This window comes from Xenopus laevis, chromosome 1L, assembly GCF_017654675.1.
Source record: "Xenopus laevis strain J_2021 chromosome 1L, Xenopus_laevis_v10.1, whole genome shotgun sequence".
Taxonomy (NCBI): Eukaryota; Metazoa; Chordata; class Amphibia; order Anura; family Pipidae; genus Xenopus; species Xenopus laevis.
The window spans coordinates 124281833-124294700 of NC_054371.1; positions in this window are offsets into that span (position 1 = coordinate 124281833).

Consider the following 12868-nt stretch of genomic DNA (forward strand, 5'->3'; position numbering starts at 1 on the left):
GGATTGCATAGCAGCACGGCCCCTAGCACGGCCTCTGCGTGGCGGCCTGCCTTTGCCTGGCATTATTTTTAAAAAAACAACAACAACAACAAAAACTCAGTTGGTTTTTCTGGAAACGATAATACACACAGCTAGATGGCGGGTTGAAGAAAACACTGTGCAAATAATGCCTACAAAGTCAACGTATACACTACTACAGCGTTGGATACGGATTACGTAAAATATATGAATGCTGCTTGAAAAAAAGTAACTCAAGTGGTTTTTCTAGAGACGATAATATTATCAATATTTAGACAAAATGTGAACAAGGTCACACAGCTCGATGGCGGGTTGAAGAAAACAGTGTGCAAATAATGCCTACAAGGCCAACGTATACACTACTACAGCGGTGGATACGGATTACGTAAAATATATTATGGCTGCTTGAAAAAAAGTGACTCCGGTGTTTTTTCTGGAGACGGTAATATTATGGATATTTAGACAGAATGGGAACAAGGTCACACAGCTCGATGGCGGGTTGAAGAAAACAGTGTGCAAATAATGCCTACAAGGCCAACGTATACACTACTACAGCGGTGGATACGGATTACGTAAAATATATTATGGCTGCTTGAAAAAAGTGACTCCGGTGTTTTTTCTGGAGACGGTAATATTATGGATATTTAGACAGAATGGGAACAAGGTCACACAGCTCGATGGCGGGTTGAAGAAAACAGTGTGCAAATAATGCCTACAAGGCCAACGTATACACTACTACAGCGGTGGATACGGATTACGTAAAATATATGAATGCTGCTCGAAAAAAGTGACTCCGGTGTTTTTTCTGGAGACGGTAATATTATGGATATTTAGACAGAATGGGAACAAGGTCACACAGCTCGATGGCGGGTTGAAGAAAACAGTGTGCAAATAATGCCTACAAGGCCAACGTATACACTACTACAGCGGTGGATACGGATTACGTAAAATATATGAATGCTGCTTGAAAAAAGTGACTCCGGTGTTTTTTCTGGAGACGGTAATATTATGGATATTTAGACAGAATGGGAACAAGGTCACACAGCTCGATGGCGGGTTGAAGAAAACAGTGTGCAAATAATGCCTACAAAGTCAACGTATACACTACTACAGCGTTGGATACGGATTACGTAAAATATATGAATGCTGCTTGAAAAAAGTGACTCCGGTGTTTTTTCTGGAGACGGTAATATTATGGATATTTAGACAGAATGTGAACAAGGTCACACAGCTCGATGGCGGGTTGAAGAAAACAGTGTGCAAATAATGCCTACAAGGCCAACGTATACACTACTACAGCGGTGGATACGGATTACGTAAAATATATGAATGCTGCTTGAAAAAAGTGACTCCGGTGTTTTTTCTGGAGACGGTAATATTATGGATATTTAGACAGAATGGGAACAAGGTCACACAGCTCGATGGCGGGTTGAAGAAAACAGTGTGCAAATAATGCCTACAAGGCCAACGTATACACTACTACAGCGGTGGATACGGATTACGTAAAATATATGAATGCTGCTTGAAAAAAGTGACTCCGGTGTTTTTTCTGGAGACGGTAATATTATGGATATTTAGACAGAATGGGAACAAGGTCACACAGCTCGATGGCGGGTTGAAGAAAACAGTGTGCAAATAATGCCTACAAGGCCAACGTATACACTACTACAGCGGTGGATACGGATTACGTAAAATATATGAATGCTGCTTGAAAAAAGTGACTCCGGTGTTTTTTCTGGAGACGGTAATATTATGGATATTTAGACAGAATGGGAACAAGGTCACACAGCTCGATGGCGGGTTGAAGAAAACAGTGTGCAAATAATGCCTACAAGGCCAACGTATACACTACTACAGCGGTGGATACGGATTACGTAAAATATATTATGGCTGCTTGAAAAAAGTGACTCCGGTGTTTTTTCTGGAGACGGTAATATTATGGATATTTAGACAGAATGTGAACAAGGTCACACAGCTCGATGGCGGGTTGAAGAAAACAGTGTGCAAATAATGCCTACAGGGCAAATAATGCCTAAAAGGTCAACTTATACACTACTACAGCGGTAGTAAAATAAAAAAAAGTAAAATAAAAAAAAATGAATATTAAAAAAAAAAATTAAAGTTGGTGCTGCTGAACTACTAGGAGCAGCAGATTAGCACACCAGTCCCACTCCCCAACACTGCTAGACTAATAGCACTGGGCTCTTATAGTAGTAGTAGTAGTAGTAGTAGTAAAACAACAAAAAAATAAATAAAAGCAGTCCTTACAAGGACTACTGTTATTGCAGCAGTCAGCAGATGAGATCAGAAGCAGGACAGCTGCCCACTGCAGCTACATACAGAGCACTGCAGTAGAAGGTAGATTACTAGCCAGCAAAGCTACCTAAGCTAAAATGTCCCTCAAACCCCTGCAGACTTCTGTCCCTCCAATAACAGAGCAGTATCAAAACGATTACTAGCCAGCAAACTTTCAACTGTCCCTGAAATCACTAACAGGCAGCAGCTCTCTCCCTACACTATCTCTTCAGCACACACAGGCAGAGTGAAAAAACGCTGCAGGGCTTCGGTTTTTATAGGGAAGGGGAGTGGTCCAGGGGAGAGCTTCCTGATTGGCTGCCATGTACCTGCTGGTCTGGGGTGAGAGGGCAAAAAAAAGCGCCAACAATGGCGAACCCAAAATGGCGAACGTCGCGCGACGTTCGCGAACTTCCGGCGAGCGCGAACACCCGATGTTCGCGCGAACAAGTTCGCCGGCGAACAGTTCGCGACATCTCTATTGCTGAGAGCTGTTAACAGGTCAACAAAAATAGTTGTAAGGCAAAGTTTCCTTCAAGGTAATATTATAGAGAGGGTGAAAATCCCTAGTCAAATTTACAATGGAACCCTTAATAATTTGAATGTTTGATTACAGAGAGAATAAATAATAAAGATAAAATAAATAATGGAGATGGACACAAAAGGTGTACTTAAAAATGTTGAATGGTCGGAACTGTTTCATTCGTTCTTAATTTTATTTTATTGAAATTACAAGTTGTATATCTTGACAAAAATGTGACCACACAGTTATGTACAGTATAATGGCCTATAACGTAAGAGCTCCCCTCTGAAGGAGAGCATTTGAATGCTGAAAGAAAAAGTTTGTTTTTTTTTTAAAACATTTTTTTATTTATATCACATAATAAAACTTGTTGTCATTATGCAGTTTCGTATAGAATAAGAATAATGAATACAGATTCTTCGACAGTTTTCCAACAACCGTTTTTCAACAATATATAATAATATTCTAAAGTTTCCAGCTCAAAATTAAGTATATGACCCTACGTAGGGTTTAATGGGTATAAAGTCAATAGTCTAATTATTTGATGACCAAATTAACATGTTTTATGCAAATACTGTATGGATGATGAAATTAAAAAAAAAGTTTTGATCCAGAATGCCCGGGATCTGGGGTTTCCCGGATAACGGATCTTTTCATAATTTGGATCTTAAATCTACAAAAAAAAATCATGTAAACATAAATTAAACCCAATAGGCTGGTTTTGCTTCCAATAAAGATTAATTATATCTTAGTTTGGATCAAGTACAAGCTACTGTTTTGTTGTTACAGAGAAAAAGGAAATAATTTAAAAAAAATGGATTATTTGATTATAATGGAGTCTAAGAGAGACAGCTTTTCCGTAATTCAGAACTTTCTGGATAGTGGGTTTCCAGATAATGGATCCCATACCTGTATTAGAAGTTGAAAGCCGGTTCCAAGGGGCAGCCATGATAGCCCTTGTTTGCATGTACACGCCTACCTAAAAAAAATTAATTAATCTAATCCAATAGGATCCTCCCAGTTTCTGACATCAGCTAGCTCAGCTTTTGATAGACAGTTTGTGAAGCTACAGTTGGGTTGCCAGACTCAGGATCTTCAATAGGATTTACTCTGAAATAGAATCTGAGGAAAAAACAGTCAACATGGTAGATTTGGATGTAGATTCATATGTTGAGAAGTTATGAAGTTACTTATTTGGTGTCAGTATCACTTTAAGCAGATAAGTTGATATGCTGAAAAATGACTTCTAAAACAAATTCAGAGATGCTATAGGTTTATAGATCTACATATAATTTTGACATACCTCTTTTTTAAAATGTTTTCTCTGCTTCTGTTCTATTTTAAATTGAGCAATTTTTTTTCCTGTGAGTCCAAAACTGCTGTAATATTCAAGGTGTAGTCTTCCTAACGCTGCTCCATCTTTACGCAACTCCTACACTGAACATAAAGTTTTTCTTATTAAGGGGATTATATATTAAAGTCCGAATGGTAAAAACTCCAAAAAAATTCAGTTTTTTACTATTAAATCTGAATTTTTAGTGGAAAAAAAGTCAAATTTTTTTGATATTTATTATACCCCAAGGCTAAAAAAAAGTCAGAATCCAAAAATCCACCATCTCAGACCTGCCGAAGTTGTATACAAGTCAATGGGAGAGGTCCCTATCCTACTTGGAAGTTTCTGTGGCCTGCACTGGAATTAGGCTGAAATTGCAACTTTTTCAGGCAAAAATCTTTTCATTTTGGACTTTTCGTGAAAAAGCCCCAAAAAATCAATCTTATTGGGAATAAATCTGAAAAACTATTGATTTTATTACCGTTTTCCCCTATCCGATTAAATTGTGCTTTTTTTTTATATCAAATAAGGTCAAATTGTGGATTCTAGTGTTCTCGAACTTTTTTATTTTAAAAAATCAGATTAATTCGTTTTTTTGATAAATAACCCCCTACGACTATTACAGAAACTTTACATTAGCTAATATTAGCTGGCACATAATTACGAACCACTAGATCTATATAGATGAGTTGCTTACCTTCTTTATCAGTAATATACAATAAAGAAAACAGAACTTATTAGTGCTGTTACTGTATGAGAAATACTTAGTTGCCTTGGAGATATTTTTGGACGTAAGCAACATTAAATTGAAGTGTGGCAATAATTTTAATAGGTGCTCTGTTTATGAGTATGTCTTCTGAAAAATAAATAAGGAATAAACTACCAGAATAGGAACTAAATGTTTTCCAAAAACCCACTGCATTATTATTACATATTAAAATGGTAAACTAAAGTCTGATTTTGTTGGCCTTTCTTTTTTACATATACTGTATAATGTGAGTGTTAAATGTAGCTATATAAGGAGGTAGAAAATGCTCCCATACATTTGCCAAACCCGCACAGTGCCGAACAAACGGCCTGTGGGATGACTACCATACAGGAAGCACTACAGAGTATGGCTGCCTTTCTGTTGCTTTTTTTTCGAGCTGCAGCTACTCTTCTCTTCATAAAGTATTTTATTGGTTTGCATATGGCTACTTTAAGGTTAACAACAGATTAAGAATGGCTATTGCTGCCATCTAAAGATATGATTTGGAATATTTACCTTGGTGTTCCTCAAAGCATGCTTCAGACTGGTTGGCTGAGCTGAAATTCTGGTTTTTAAACCGGAAAGGGGAGCAGCATCAGGTTAGGCGCAGGACTTACTCACCCCAGGCCAAATGCATTATGGTAGCATCCTCCACTGGTACAGGAATGTCTGTAGCTGTGCAATCCTGAAAGGTTAGGAAGCACAAAGAAATGAAGTACGGTTTTCAGTCATTTCAGTCATTCAGGCTGAGTACTACTTTGGCCAATGAGAAGGTAAACATCAGACCAAGAGTTTTAACCACTGCATTCATCAGGGGGAAACCAGCTGCTTAATCTACAAAAGCAAATCTGAAGCGCATGTAGCAATGACAGGCATACTTTAACTCAAAGACTGTTTTTTGATCATTTCTGAAGAGAAAGTCTTCTACAATACAGGTTCATAATCATGTGCTTTATGGAAAGCCATAGACATAGTCTTGGGTATTTCATAGAAAGGGACAAAGTTAATTTTATAGCCATGTTTTTGTGTATTTTTTAACCTTGCTGAGCCCAGATGGGTCTAGGCAATAATGATAAGCCAAACCGGCCTGTTGCATTTCTGCTATAGCTGTTTTTATAAAAAAAAAACAAAAAAAAAAGACTCTGGTGTAGCCAAATTCTTTCAAACATGGCTCCTGGACTTCTTCTTAGATAGACACGCGAAGGCCCGGGGAAGGCTGCAATCCAATGAGATAATGTGGAAGGCAAGGGGCAAATAATAAAGACAGGATTTTTTCCCCAGTGCACAAGACTGTGTTTTTGTCTCAGTGAAACTAAAAACATGTCAAAATTATAGCACAGATTCAAAAAAAATATCACCATAAAACTGTACTGGGCAAAAAAGTTTGTTCATCCCAAAATAGCCAAATTAACAATATAAACTGACAGAATAAATACACAAGACAACCAACTATTTCCCTATGCTTCCTCAATGAATTACTTTGTTGGTAAGAATCCAAAAAAAGGAGACTTTAGTTCTTTAACCACTACCTTTGTTTAGCAAACATGTATAGCCTCTCCTGTGTACACCTGACTTCCTACTCTTGTTCATGTAAAGGAATTAAACACATTTCTTATTATAACAATCACCAAGCAGAAACTGCAAGGTAGCTCTACTATACACGATAATAGTGCAATGACTGGTGTCGTTCTGTTATGATTCTCAGTGGAGAATTATTTTGTATATCTAATAAAGCTTGGGTTTTGCAGAGCCAGGGAGAAAAAAAGTGAGTTTTAGGAAACATTCAGGTCCCCTTTAAAAAGATAATAAAATAGAACTGGACCACATCCATTTACAGCAGTAGTGCTCTGTTTGACACATTTATATTGCACGGTCCACTTACTTATGTGCAGATGTTCTAATGTGCTGCAAGCTCAGCAGGCCTTCTTTTAGCCATCATATCGCGTCTAGACTACTGCAACTCTCTTTTAATTGGCCTCCCCCTCCAGAGACTGTCACCTCTCCAGTCCATAATGAACACTGCTGCGAGGCTCATACATCTCAGCAACCGCTCCTCCTCTGCCTCACCATTCTGTCAATCCCTGCACTGGCTTCCGTTACCTTTCAGAATCAATTTCAAATTAATGACACTGACTTTCAAAGCACTTCACAACTCTGCTCCACCCTACATCTCTGAACTCATCTCTATATACTCACCCACTCGCTTACTACGCTCCTCTACTGACCTGCTACTCAACTCTTCTCTCATTACCTCCTCACATGCTCGCATTCAAGACTTTGGAAGGGCTGCACCCCTCCTCTGGAACGCTCTCCCACGGTCTGTCCGACTTTCTCCCAACCTTTCTGCTTTCAAAAAATCTCTGAAAACGCACTTCTTTTGAGAAGCCTACCCTCACTCTGCTTAACTACCAAACGCAACACCACATACAGTACCACATTTCTCACCCACTTAGTTCGATTTTGCCCACTTCCACACCTTGTGTATTACTCCCTTCCCTTTAGACTGTATGCCTATGCATAGGGCCTTCCTCACCTCTTTGTACCTGTATTGATTGTGATGTTTGTTACTCCATATATTCTATATATGTAATTCATGTGATGTAGTTGTATAATCACATTTACTTTACAGTGCTACACAATATGTTGGCGCTATATAAATACATGTTAATAATAATAATAATAATGTGTGGAGGAGTGCAAAGTACAGCAATGGCATTGAGAGAATACCGCAAACACGGCCTCAACAGAAAAGGAAGGAAATTGGTTTTCTTCCAATCTTATTGACTTCATTTATAAAACTAGACACTCAAAACAGTTATTTTTTTTAATACATCAGTACTAATCTAACAGCTGTCATTCAAAATCATTCATATACAGGTTGTTAGAACCAATAGTGGACTTTAGCTATTGATGGCAATGACAAATACCAAATGTCAGTGCTTTCTAAGTATGTGTTAATGATAATAAATGAAGGTATTCTAGGTAAAAGATTGGTATGTAGAAACAAATATTGCAGACTGCATAAAACAGGCTTAAATATCTTAAACAGGTTGTCTTTGTTTCTGGTTTAGCTATGTACCACCTGAAAACGGACTCCCTGCCAGACTGACTTGCTTGGGTTTATATAGTAACATTGTTCTTATCATGTGTTTATAATTTATTTCGACCAAATGCTTTTTTGAACAATGTAAGAGAAGCACTGGGAAACAGGTTGATGCAGTGTATGTTTCCCCTAGATTCCTGTCATATGTATGGTAACCTCAGCAAATGTCAGTTTTGCAATGGGGAAAAATAAAATGTTTTATTTTACTTTTGTTCATCTTAAGTAAAAGCTGGCTTACAAAGTCCTGGAGTCAATGGACAAAGGTGGGTGAATCCTCCAGTCCAGTAGGCCGCTCCAGGTAATTTGGGTTCCCAGACAGGTAGCTGCATGGTGATTAGGCAGGGGTTGGCTCCCTACGAAAAGGAGCTGGGTTTTTCAGAGAGAGAGAGAACCTTTGGGAAAGTAGGGGCTGCTGTTCCATGTGCTATCTGCCTTGTAAGTGTGTAAAACCGTATTTTGTGCATGTTACTTTGTAAGGGATTGCGGCACAAGGCCCTTGTCCTGGAAAGTACCTGTGTATTAGTTATAGCCAGAAAGGCCTAGGTTTTTTGGTTTCAGTATTTTGTCTCACTGAAAAACTTCCAATAAATTGGCCAAAGACCAGTTGTGCTGAACTAAACTGTCTGTGCCTCTGTTTTGGAGTGTCTGGAAAGTTACACAAAGGTCTATTCCCCAGTGAGTCTATAACAAACAAGAGAAAGTTGTGCTCACCACTATTTTTTAAAACCATTAGGCGGGGGTGCAATGAGGGTGTGACCACAAAATACATGTAGTCAAATACAAGAGTCCTCTGCACTCAACCCATTATCAATATATTTAAGACAGGGACATTTTGTGCATACTGCTACTGAAAAATGCCTTACCCTTTAAACAAAACAGGGATTGTTTGTCCATATATTGCAATATATTTAAGCTGGCCAACTACGTCAAAGTCATCCCATATCTGGCCAGTCCTATGCTCAATTTTCATCTGATTCATTACGTATTGGACCGTGAGACCACGGTCCAAATACCTGTAATCGATACAACAACTAAAACGTTTTATTATAAAGTTGCTTAAAATGTTATAAAACAATAAAAGAAATACTAAATAAAGCAAAGAATGGCCATATGCTTTTAAACTTTGAGTACTTTACCATTTGCACCATTCTAATAAATGAGTCATTTTATTACCTGCAGATTTACATTTAATTACTGGTCCCTCAAGGGCAGATAAAGACTATAGGCACACGGGCTGTTGTCAGCCTGCATATTTTTGCAGGCTGAAAGAAGCAGATCTTCTCAGTGTCCGTTGAATAAATTTGATCAGCCTGTGTGTGGTCACACATAGTGGAGCCGAAGCTGAGGTCAGTGTGTGAGTGCACACAGGCTGATCAAATTCAAATCAGTGGAGTACGGACACTGAGCAGATCTGCTTCTCTCAGCCTGCAAAAATACACATGCTGACAACAGCCACTAACAACAGCCTGTGTGCCCATAGCACAAAGCTGCTGATGTGGCTGCTTCAGTTCATCTGCACATGTATGGCCTCTTTTGGCTGCCCCCCCTATACATAATTGGCTGAAAATAGGCAATATAACAGGTTGGAGGACTGCATTGGCACCATGATGTGATCCTCTCCTTACAGGCCTGCACTGGTATCTGTTATGGTGTGATCATTAGCCCAGGGGCCATACTATCATCAGCCAAATTTAGCCAAGCACATGGGTTGCTAAAGTGGGCGATGAACTTGCGAATCGAGCAGAGTGTACCGCCAGCTTTAATAGTGTTTGGTCTTATTCACTTGGCAATCTAGTTGCCAGTGCAGCCCTAGCTTTAAATAAAGGTATATATAACTATTTACCATTTCCTCTATTAGAAATTTGTTTTAACATAGTACATCCTAATCCATTTTGTTTCATGTTCAATTTTAAAAATAAACCATTGCCTGATATTTTGTTTGTATGACAGAAACACCAACTATTCTTTGTGTTGATGTTCTTCTATCCACCTGTCCTTTTCAGATCTGCTGTAGATACATAAAACAGCATTTAATGTTCTATTTAGTTAAGTGGTCTAAGTTACGTCCACTTTTCACTCTGCTGACCACCTTGAACAAAAAAAATATATGGAAAAGTCCAAAAATTTGGAATAAATTTAGGACAAACAGGCATGAGGTAATGTCTGAGACCCATGAAAAAAATATTAATCTGCTAGACAGATCGGTGCTGAATTGAATGTAAGCCAAACATGGGTGGAGATGGAGACTGAAGGGTTCTGCTTGTTCTGTTCAGCAGTGAAAATAATTTCATGAATACATGTAAAAGTTATTTTGTACAGCCTCTTTTAAACAACAAAAGTTACAGTGCCTGAAAATATTTTTTGGAAAGTTGGGAAAAATAGCAGGTTGATATCAGTGTAAATAGAGTGTATGTATGTATGTATGTATGTGTGTATATATATATATGTATATATATATATATATATATATATATATATATATATATATGTATGCTGCACACCAGGATTTTGTGAAAAAAGTTAGTCCTTTATTTGATCGACGTTTCGGTCCTCACCATGGACCTTTATCAAGATGCATCAACAGACAAGTGAAAATAATTTATAGACTCACCCACCATACACCCACCACCTAAGCACGCCCCTGTTGCAGGTGTGTGAATTATTCATTAAGTGAACCTTCAATCAACTGGCATGTGATTTCCAAAAAATTTTTGGTCTGTAAGAAAATACAAAATACACAATATTGTATACATAATTTAAAGTGCTATATATAAAAAACTGGTAAAATGTTAAAAAACATATAAAGCATGTCATATAAATGTTAAAAAAACAATTGCGGTGACAATAAATATCTATTTAAAGAAGGCTATAATATAAGACTTAAATTTCGTAATAACTTATATATCAACTGTTTCTATCTGTTATCAAGGAAAGGAGTAAAAGAGCAGTATTCATTTAATCTGAGTTACCTGACTCGAATGCTCTTTTGATAGAGGACCTACAGATGCAGCCACTTTGGTTTGTCTGTTTGACACAGAATAACTAAACACAGATATCCCATTTATCTCATTTAACACAGAAAACTGTGACACAACATCCCATCTAATTAAAGCATTCACCATTGTGAACAATGGTGCTTTGGTATGCTAATGAAAAGGTTAAATGCATTAAATGAGTTAAGATAACTTTAGATAACACAGTTTCTTCAATTAACTCTGAGTCATGACGCATTTAACTCACAAATCCAAGTGGCTTCATCTGTATGATTTCCCATTCTCTCTCTCAAAGTATTCTGAGTTTTACCAACATATGTAAAACCACAAGGACATATATATATATATATATATATATATATATATATATATATATATATAATATATATATGTGGGAAAATGTGCATCTGGGCAACAACCAATAAGATTTCTTTCAGTGCTTAACCTGCAGCTGGCTGTAAAAAGCTATTCACTGATAGGTTGTTGTGGATTACTGCCCAGGTGCAAATTTGCCCACTGTTTATAAATTAGCCCCACTGTTTTATACAGAACAGTAATAAAGACTCATTATAAGAACTAAATAAATGTAATGGCTTTAATTACCAGTAGGTCTTTCCAGCTGATGCAAGGCCACCCATTCTGATTAGAAGAAAGGAGGTTCCTATTAAATATTCGGAAGGGTTTCTTTTACATTGAGAGTTGTGAAGATGTGGAATTCTCTCCCTGAATCAGTTGTACAGGCTCATACAAGATTGGATGGCTTTTTACCCAGGCCTGGATTTGTGGAGAGGCCACCAAGGCCGGGTCTAGGGCGGCATGTTGCCCAACCAAACCCACATTGGTTTAGAAACACTGGGGATGAGCAGGAGATACAATAGATTTTTAAATCTCCCATGCACCAATCCCCATTGCTCCAGTCCCAATTAATCCCAATGATGAAAATTTGAGCGAATAAAAGGGAGGGATGGGACGACAAATGACAGCAGGCCTAAGGGTGCCCGCTGTTTAAATCCGGCCCTGTTTTTACCAAGTTAATCCAGGGACTGATCTCCATTTTGGAGTCAAAAAGGATTTTTCTTCCCTCTGAGGCAAATTGGAGAGGTTTCAAATGGGTTGTTTTTGCCTTCTGAATCAACTATGGTGAGATGTGGGGAAGTGCTGATACAACAATATTTTTATGTATACAGTACATAATCTTGTTATAAGATAATGTATGGTGGAGGAACTGTTTAGAGACTGTACACAGTGACTGGAGTAAAGGGATTGAGTTGCATCCTTTCACATCTTGCCCAATATGCAGAGTTACAGTAGTTCATACTGACTTTTTTCTCAGCATAGTTATGCGTTAAAGCCTGTTAAACCCTGGTAAACCCTGTTTTTGTCAAAACAAAATAGGCAAATACTTGTTTGGCATAAATCAAAAGCAACTATATTAAGGCTCCATAAGAAGTTTTTGAATGTGTTCAACTGAACCAACACCTTACCCTGATGAAGAATCAGCGGCAAGGCTTGAGGACTGTAATCTGTAAAAAAATCCTTAGCTAACCTGACATAGTTAGTTACATAGTTACATTGGGTTGAAAAAAGACAAAGTCCATCAAATTCAACACCTCCAAATAAAAAACCCAGCATCCATACACACCCCCTCCATACTTTTTACACATAAATTCTATATACCCATATCTATACTAACTATAGAGTTTAGTATCACAATAGCCTTTGATACTATGTCTGTCCAAAAAATCATCCAAGTCACTCTTAAAAGCATTAACTGAATCAGCCATCACAAAATCATGCAGCAATGCATTTTACAACCCTTACTGTCCTGACTGTGAAGAACCACTTGCATTGCTTC